General features: G+C 47.6%; 1 long non-coding RNA gene across 1 annotated transcript; it reads left to right on the forward strand.

The window, feature by feature from the left end:
* Nucleotides 1-329: 329 nt before the first annotated feature.
* LOC115297846 lies at nucleotides 330-1202 on the forward strand. The gene is made up of 3 exons (XR_003911493.1): nucleotides 330-534; nucleotides 613-726; nucleotides 896-1202. It is a non-coding gene; the product is annotated as an uncharacterized LOC115297846 (long non-coding RNA).
* The last annotated feature ends 7143 nt before the right edge of the window (nucleotides 1203-8345 follow it).

Genomic DNA, 8345 nt, shown 5'->3' on the forward strand with positions numbered 1-8345 from the left:
TCCCCTCCATCAGCATGCATGGCTGAGGGTTGGCTGTGGAGCCCCATTCTTCAGCACCCCCTCCTCTTACAAACCCCAGCTTAGAGGGAGTGAGGCAGAGCCACTCGGCTAGGAAATTATCTCTGCTTCCTGCCAAGGAAGACGGCAGGAGCAGGAGCTCTTCCTTGGGGGCGAATTATTTAATCACTCTTCTTTCCCCTTGAATCAATGCAACTAATGAACATCTTTGGCCTCTTCCTCCTTTCCCTCTGCCCTCCCCCTCTCCCATCAGCCTCTTATTCACATTCATCTCCTCTTCCCGCTTTTGCCTGCATCCTCCATGACTTTACCTAGGGAGGCTGGTACACTTGGCAAGCCCGTGCGTCTTTTCTTCTGCTCCTCCTCTGTCCCCTACCCTAGCCTCTCTGCACTCTGGGGCATTGTCAGCCTGGACCCATCCCTGCTTCTGAGGACTGGAAATGCCAGTATCTGTGGATGTCACCAGAAGGAAAGGCGCCTGAGCTGCCTCTGAGAGGGAGCAGTCAGAACAAGGAGGTGGGGCTGAGCGGAGGGAGAGGGGAGCAGCAGAGTCATTTGTCATGACTAAATGGAAATTTATTGCTATAATCCCAGGGCTAGAGAAAAGCTTCAGCAGGACTGGCAAAGGGAACGGGAACTTCAACAATTGCTAGAAAACCCAGCTACATCCTTCAATCAAGCTACTGGGTAGTGGTTTTTATTTCTAAGGTATGGTGGCACCAGGCCCCCTGGCAGAGCCTGGGTACCCTGAGGTCACGTGACACGAGGAACTGCACTGCCCATGTCTTTGATAGTCCCATGGGTTTCTGCTCTGGGCAACTGCTGGCCTCGAGTCAAAAAGTGAGTTCTTCTGCCTGCCTTCTTCCCTTTCTGTTAGGCTGGGGCAAGCACTCCCTGGACACTGGGCTGAGAATTGAGGAGCGCTCCATCTCCACAAAGCTGGTTTCCTAAGGGCCCAGCGCTGCCTTGGTCACTGTGCGAGATGCAAGAGGGTGGTATGCCTCCACCCCTCAACCTGCTTGGAACCTTGCAGAGGAGACAAGCCAGCGTGGCAATTGGAGCTGAGAAAACACAAGGACTTTGCGTGGAGTATGCATGAGCAGGGGTGTGGGGAAAAGAGAGCTCTGGGTGGGCTGGCAGTCAATCAACTCCTATTCCTTAACTATGTACAGCAATTGACAAAGGGTTTTTGTACAAAAACTCATCTTATTCTGGTATTTTAGTTCTTATGCCAACATTTCTGTCACTGTGATTGTTTCGCTGCTTTAAATATTTATTTTTTGACGTTTATTTATTTATTTTGAGGAAAGAGAGCATGAACATGAGTGGGGGAGGGGCAGAGAGAGAGAGAGAGAGAGAGAGAGAGAGATAGAATCCCAAGCAGGCTCCGCACCGTCAGTGTGGGAGCCTGATATGGGGCTCAATCTCACAAACTGTGAGATCATGACATCCAGAGCTGAAATCAAGGGTCTGATGCTCAACCAACTGGGCCACCCAGGCACCCCTCATTTCACCATTTTAAAGACTGAGAAACCTTAACCAAGGTTGAGAAACTTTACACTATAAGTTGATCTGAACACGGTGTTCCGGCTTTGGGTTCTCTATTCCTCTCATTACACTCTCTCAAAGATTTAAAAAATGGGGAGACGAGGCTCCAGGTAAGGAAGATCTAGCTTAGTGAAGAGGAAAAAAATGAAAATTCAGGGAAGAGGAAGAGTGCCGGCAGTGTGTACACTTGGCACGTAGCAGAGGCTTAAGAGTGTCACAGGAATGAATAAATATACAAATGAATTCCAGAACGTTCCACAACCTGGGACAGTGAAAAGACAGTGAGGAGAGGGAGCAGTAGAGTCATTCATCATGGCTAAATGGAAATCGATTGCCACCATGCCAGGACCAGAGAAAGGCTTCACTAATGTGCGATACATGTGCTACAGAGCAGTGGGGTAGAGGGGTGAGTGAGTTGGGGGGTGGCTAGATTTTGAAGGCCTTGGCAGAGGAGTTTGGGTTGAGTGAGAGGCCCGGAGAAAGGCACTGGAACAAGGGCATCTCCCTTGACAGAGAGTGTGCCTATCTCTGTGTATTCCATGCCTAGCAACATACCCTACCCAGGGGTGCCTTAGCACGGAGGGCAGAGTACTGCACTGATTTAGAAGATGACAGTTTGGGCCTAGATCTGTAGCTTCTAGATCCTGGGCAGCTCTAATAACCTCTCCCAACTTTGGCTTCCCTACTCCTTCAGAGCTCAGCTGAGACGTTACTTCCCGGACACTCTGATAAAGTCAGGTCCTCCATCATCTATTTTCAGGGCACCCTCTATTTGTCCCTCATGGCACTTGTCACAGTTGTAATTAGTTGTCTAATATCTGTGGGTCTGGAATACAGGGGCTGCACCTGTCATGTTTGGTGTTGAATCCCTAGCCCTGAGCATGGATCTGGGCATGGTTCTTAAGAAATATTGGTTTAATAAATGAGTGGATTTGTCAAATGGGTATAGTAGTATGAACTCACAGAGAGATCAGGAGGGTGGAAGGTCATCTCATAAATTCTTTGCAAAGCAGTAGATAAATGGGAGAGATTATTGTCATTGGGACCCAGATAAAGGGGCGAGGAGAGGGGGAGGGACACGGTCTAGAGTCAGTCATCCAGGGTGATGTGAGGGGGAGGAGGGTTGAGGATGTCAGGGATGTATGGAAGAAAGACAAAGTACTGTGCTCAGCTCTCCACATACAGAATGGAGACCAAACAACTCTTAAAGTTTCCAGCCAGAAAGATTGAGGGAACGAAAAATGTCCTCGGGGGCAATGGCGAGGCAGGCTAGGAGAGCCCCCTTTTCTCTAGGGCTCTGTTGGCCTCCCAATCCCCTCTCCAGAGTTTTGTCTCTTTGTTCCTCTCTGCCTCCCTCTCCTGCAGTATCTCTGGTTGTTTATAGTTCTCTGCCTGGGTATTTCTTGGTCACGATTTACATTTTTAGTCTTTGGCCCCTCCCTGCCTGTGATCCAACTCTGCCCCTTTTATTCCTGTCTGACTTTCCTTCCTCTGCCTCTAGATCCCTTTGACTATCCCTGTCCTCACTTCTTCTCTCTACTTCTTGCTTTCCTCTTCGGATGTTTCTCTCTTCCCGCCACCCTGTCCCACCAACTGTCACCTGCTGCTGGGGTCCTGGATGCTTACTGGGACATGCCAGGTGGGTCAACATCAACCGTGCAGATTTCTCTCGGCTCATCTCTCAACCCTAGCACCCGTTCCCTGATTCAGTCTCCCCTAGGTTCTTCCTGCCTGAATTCAGAGACCAAGGAGACCCTTCTGACTAGAGAAGCAGGCTCCAGGACTGACGGTCTTTCAGCCTCTTTTATATCCCTTTCTGTGTTTTCCTTTCTCCAAATGGAGCAAGCCTGAGGATTTCCCTCCCCTGGGATTTGGCCCCCACCTCCCCACCTACAATGCCCTGTGTCTCCTTATCTGCTCTGCCTGGCTCTGGCCCCCCACCCTTCTCCTAACCTGATAATGAGGCAAATATCTCACTGTCTCTTTGTGCCTTAATTTAATGCCTTGTACATTTGTCTTCACATCAGAATGCCTGTCTAGAAAACTATCAGGGGACATGGACCCAGCTGGTGTCACTATCTTTCAGTCTAGCCCAGTGTTATACAACAGTAGGCTCTTCGTAAACACTTTCTGAAACTAATGTTCATGATGTTGTTGATGAAGGTGATGATAAGTGAGATGAGTCCCAGCAATATTTCTGGAACCATGCCTGGCACAGAATAGGTATTCAATAACCATTAGTAGACTCTTAATCTGAATGATAATGTTAATTGCTTTTCCAGACTCCTTTTTTGAAATCAAATAATGGAAGCAGACTCAGAGGAGTTTAAGGTAGAAGAAGACTCTATGGGGGGTGTAGATGAGCCTAGACCCAAGGGCGAGACATACATCTGGGCTGCACTGGAGTCAGGAGGAAGGAACTAGAAAGTTGTCAAGGTTTTCAGCTATGTGGTCTTGTCTTTCTCTCCCTGTGGGACTGCTTTGTTCTTCTCTTTCTGTGGGATACATTTCTTCTGCTCTTTTGTGCACATGCCGGATATGGCCGCCCTGCCCTGGTGTTCATCATCTCTCTAAGCTCCGTAGCTACCATCTGTGTTCAAGTACTTCACGTCCATACCTGTAGAAGAGAAACGTGACTGGCCCAGCTGAGATTAAGCTCTTCTGCCCCCTTACCTGTGGATGGAAGCAGGATCACGTTCCAGAAACAGGCACAGAAATGCTCCCTTCCAGAGTGATAGAAGCGATTCTTACAAGGGTGGTATGTGGTGGTGGGGGGGACAGGGCAGATACAACAGGAAGGGCGTCTTACATGAAAAGCCTAGAAAGAATGAAGTCTGTCAGGTAGGACAGACCCATGTCGGTCAACCTGAACTCTCACAGTCCATTACCTTGGACTTGTGCATCTCAGTTGGGGGTCACTCCATGAAGCTGGGCCCCCAAATCAGTGCTGGACTCAGCTTGTCTGGTGTGAGGAAGGCAGCACTGGAACACCATCTAGATGCTTCACCCTGGCAGGACCTTTAGGTCCAGGTCTGCTCGGTCTGCCCTCCACTTATTTCCTGTCTACTCCCAGGAAGGGGGATTTATAAAACCAGCCAAGCCTGAGTGGCAGCCCCTTCACAGAAGGTGAATATTCAGGCAAAAGTTCTTCAGCTCCTGGAGAAGATAAAGAGAAGCACCTTCCCACAGTGGCCGGCTTTGCCCTTCTGCAGATGACTGCTGTGGTGCAGATAAGGAGCCCAAGTGGCTGGCAGACCAGCAGATTCCTATAATCTCTTTCCTAAGATGAGCTTAAACAACTTCAGTCACCCTCCCCATCACCCCCCACCTCCTGCAATATCTACTTTGTGATCTCCTCTGAGAAGAAACGAATGTCTGGGTCTCTTGGAAGGCACTGGTGCTCTGGAAGCAGTGGATGCTGAGAAAAAGCAAAGTCCACGCTAGCAATGGAGGGTTGTGGTTAAGAATTCAGGCCCGGAGGAGACAGAGTAGGGTTTACGGCCTGGTGGATTACTCAATAGTTAATAAAGTATTTTTATGATTATTTTTAAAACTAATATTTCATGAGCAACTAAGAACAGTGTGGATTTCTTTATGTTTATTTTATGGCCTGGTTTTGTTTTCCTTTTGCATTAAATTTTGAGGGAACGTCGTAATCTTTTTAGTGCCTTGGGGCTTTAAATTCTGGATCCTTTATTTATTAAATGTTACTGGGGTCAAATAAACAAGATGGACTAATTATGTGCCAATCCATGGAGTTATTCTAGGATAAAATGGGATAATCGCATGAGCCCCTATCTCAGCTCCTGGCACATAATAAGCACCACCTAAATTGTAGCTATTATGTGGCATATATATATATATATATGTATATATATATATATATATATTAGAATATTACTCAGCCATGAAAAGGAACAAAATCTTGCCATTTACAGTGACATGGATGGAGCTAGAGAGCATAATGCTAAGTGAAATAAGTCAAAGAAAGACAAATATCATAATTTCCCACATATGTGGAATTTAAGAAACAAAACAAACAAGCAAAGGGAAATGAAATATAAAACCAAGAAATAGACTCGTAACTACAGGGAACAAACTGGTGGTTACTGGTGGGAGGAGGTGGGGGGATGGGTTAAATGCCTGATGGGGATGGAGGAGTGCACTTGTGATAAGAACCAGGTGGTGCATGGAAGTGTGGAATCACTGTATCCTACACTTGAAGCTGGTATTGCACTGTATATTAACTAACTGGAATTTAAATAAAACTTAAAAACAAATAAACATAAATTGTAATTATTAATGTTTTATAAAGTGATCATTAACTCTCAGAAGAGAAATGCTTTTAACAATATGGGCCTGGGGGCACCTGAGTGGCTCAGTCCGTTGACCGACTCTGACTCTTGATTTTGGCTCAGGTCATGATCCCAGGGTCATGGGATCGAGCCCCCAGTCTGGCTCTGTGTTGAGATTCACTGTCTCTATCTCTGTGTCTCCCTCACTGCCCCGCTTCTCCACTCCCATTCCCTCTCTCTCCAAAATAAATTAAAATTAAAAAAAGTATATGGGGCTGAGGTTGAAAATTATTCCGTGAGTGTGACCAGTGTGGCTGTGCCCCTCCCAGCCTCCTCCAGCACCCCTCCCTGCCCTGCTCGACCTAAAGTATTGTCCCTTGGTGGGAAGTACCTGAGATTTGGGGTGGGGTCAGGGTGGGGTAGCAGAAGCAGGAGAGGGGTGGGCCATCCTGCTTTTTGTTTATTTCTTTTTATTTATTATACATCCTGCTAAAGTATTTTCCCAATACTTCAACATCGAGAAAAGTATGCTAAAAATCAAGTGCTAACATCTTATATCCCCCTTAGATTGAACCTTGCCTATTCAATTTCTCTCATCGTTCTAGGATTCAGATGGTGGATGTCATTCTATCCATTCCCCTGATGTCCTCTGGCCCTGACCTGACATGTAGGAATCTCTTTCTTGGAGTTGGAATTTCCTCCCTCATTCATCATCATTTGGTTCTTATTTTACACTGTCAAGGAAGTTATTTTTCAAGTCTCCCCTAAGGACGGGGGTTCTCTCTGAGTCTCCCGAGATTATGGGGTATTAGGAAACATTCTAGATTCTTGGTTACCTCTTAGTAAGAGAATTGTTTGGTTGATTCATTCATCCATCTACTCATTCATTTATTCATTTGTCCAGCTATTCTTGAGCATTTAAAGGACCGGGCTCTGTGCTCGGCAATGGGCATCTGGGCTTTTGTGAGACACGTAATCTGCCCTGACCCACCGAGCTGCCAGGGAAGGAGGTCTAACACTGAAATCTTTCCTCCCCAGGTGGTAAGGCACGGGTTCCCACACCTCATGTTCATTCTTGCCCCTAAACCCACTGCCTGATTCTCTAATTGAATAGTTTGCACAGAGTAAATTTCCTTAATATTTTCAGTGCCTGCCTGGCTTTTCAGGCAGAGGATAATATCCCTTTGTGTGCTAATCGGCTTTCTGGGATCATCCACATTCTCCAGCTTCTCAAATGAAACTCGACCTGGGCCCTCTTGGGCAAATAGAATCCTGAAATTTGCATAAACGATTAAATCTGGCCTTTTAAATTGGGCCAGGGGCCAGGGGGTGGGGGGGTATTTCCCAGCTTGTCCGGTGCCCCCTCCTTGTGGGGTGTGGCATGGGGAAGAGCAGGACCTTTGTCCCCAAGCATGTGGGCAGCAGGCACACGGTAGTGAGAGCTTGGCTAGTGAAGAGCTCTAGCTGTACAGCTCAGTCCTAGCGCTGCCATTATTAACCATGAAGCCGGGAGCAGGTTTCCTGAATTCTTACTGTCTCAATCATCTCATCTATAAAATGGGACTAATAGTTCTAAACTGTTATGAGAATGAAACCTGGTAATGCAGGTAAAGCGATGAAAACCATGTCTGAGCCAGAGTCCACATTTGGTAGATAAAAACAACAGTGGCAATAACTATTGCTTTCAAGGTGGAGGGGGCTTCAGGGGCCTGGACACTCTACCTTGTGTCTCGGAGTTCGGTGGCAGGTTCCACCTTGTGCTATAGTGGAAGGAGGAAAGAAAGAGGAAGCTGCATGTATTAAGACAGACACGGGGCTGCGTGCATTAGGTGCTCTCTTACTTCCAAACACCTCCATGAGGCTTTAGGCACTGCAGGTGCCCCATTTCAGAGACGGAGAGCCTCAGACCCTGGGAGCTTGCGCCAGGATCACATGGCCAGGAAGCAGTGAGCAGAAGTGACGAGCTTCTTACACGCTAAGCAGAAGAACAGAGCAGTTCGGGCTTGGGCCCTATACACATATCCTCTCCTCCGCTGCCCGAGGTGTTATTACCCAGTTCTGCAGATTAGAACAGTAAGCTCGGAGGAGGCAAATGGCCTGGCCTAAGGCAGAGCAGGAGTGGGGTTGGATCTGTCTCGCTGCCAGGCTGATGCTCCCTCCTGAGGGGCCGGAATTGCCCTGCTCTGCTGTGGGCTGCCTCTGTGACCCTGGGCGGGTCACTCCACTCATTTACACTACAGCTTCTTTACCCATAAAACAGAGGATCACAGGCACCCTTTGATTTGAGGAGGCTCACATGAGGTAATGGATGTGAGGAGGGCTTTATAAACTGAAAAGCTCTGTAGAGTTGGAGGGGTTATTACCATCACTCTATAAAACTTCCCCCACACAGCGCATCTTCTGTCTCCTTCCTGATGCCCTTGCCCCGCTTTAGTGCTTTTAGAGTCTTTCAGATCATCCTCTGGTCTCCTGGCACCAGAGAGG

This window comes from Suricata suricatta, chromosome 8, assembly GCF_006229205.1.
Source record: "Suricata suricatta isolate VVHF042 chromosome 8, meerkat_22Aug2017_6uvM2_HiC, whole genome shotgun sequence".
Taxonomy (NCBI): Eukaryota; Metazoa; Chordata; class Mammalia; order Carnivora; family Herpestidae; genus Suricata; species Suricata suricatta.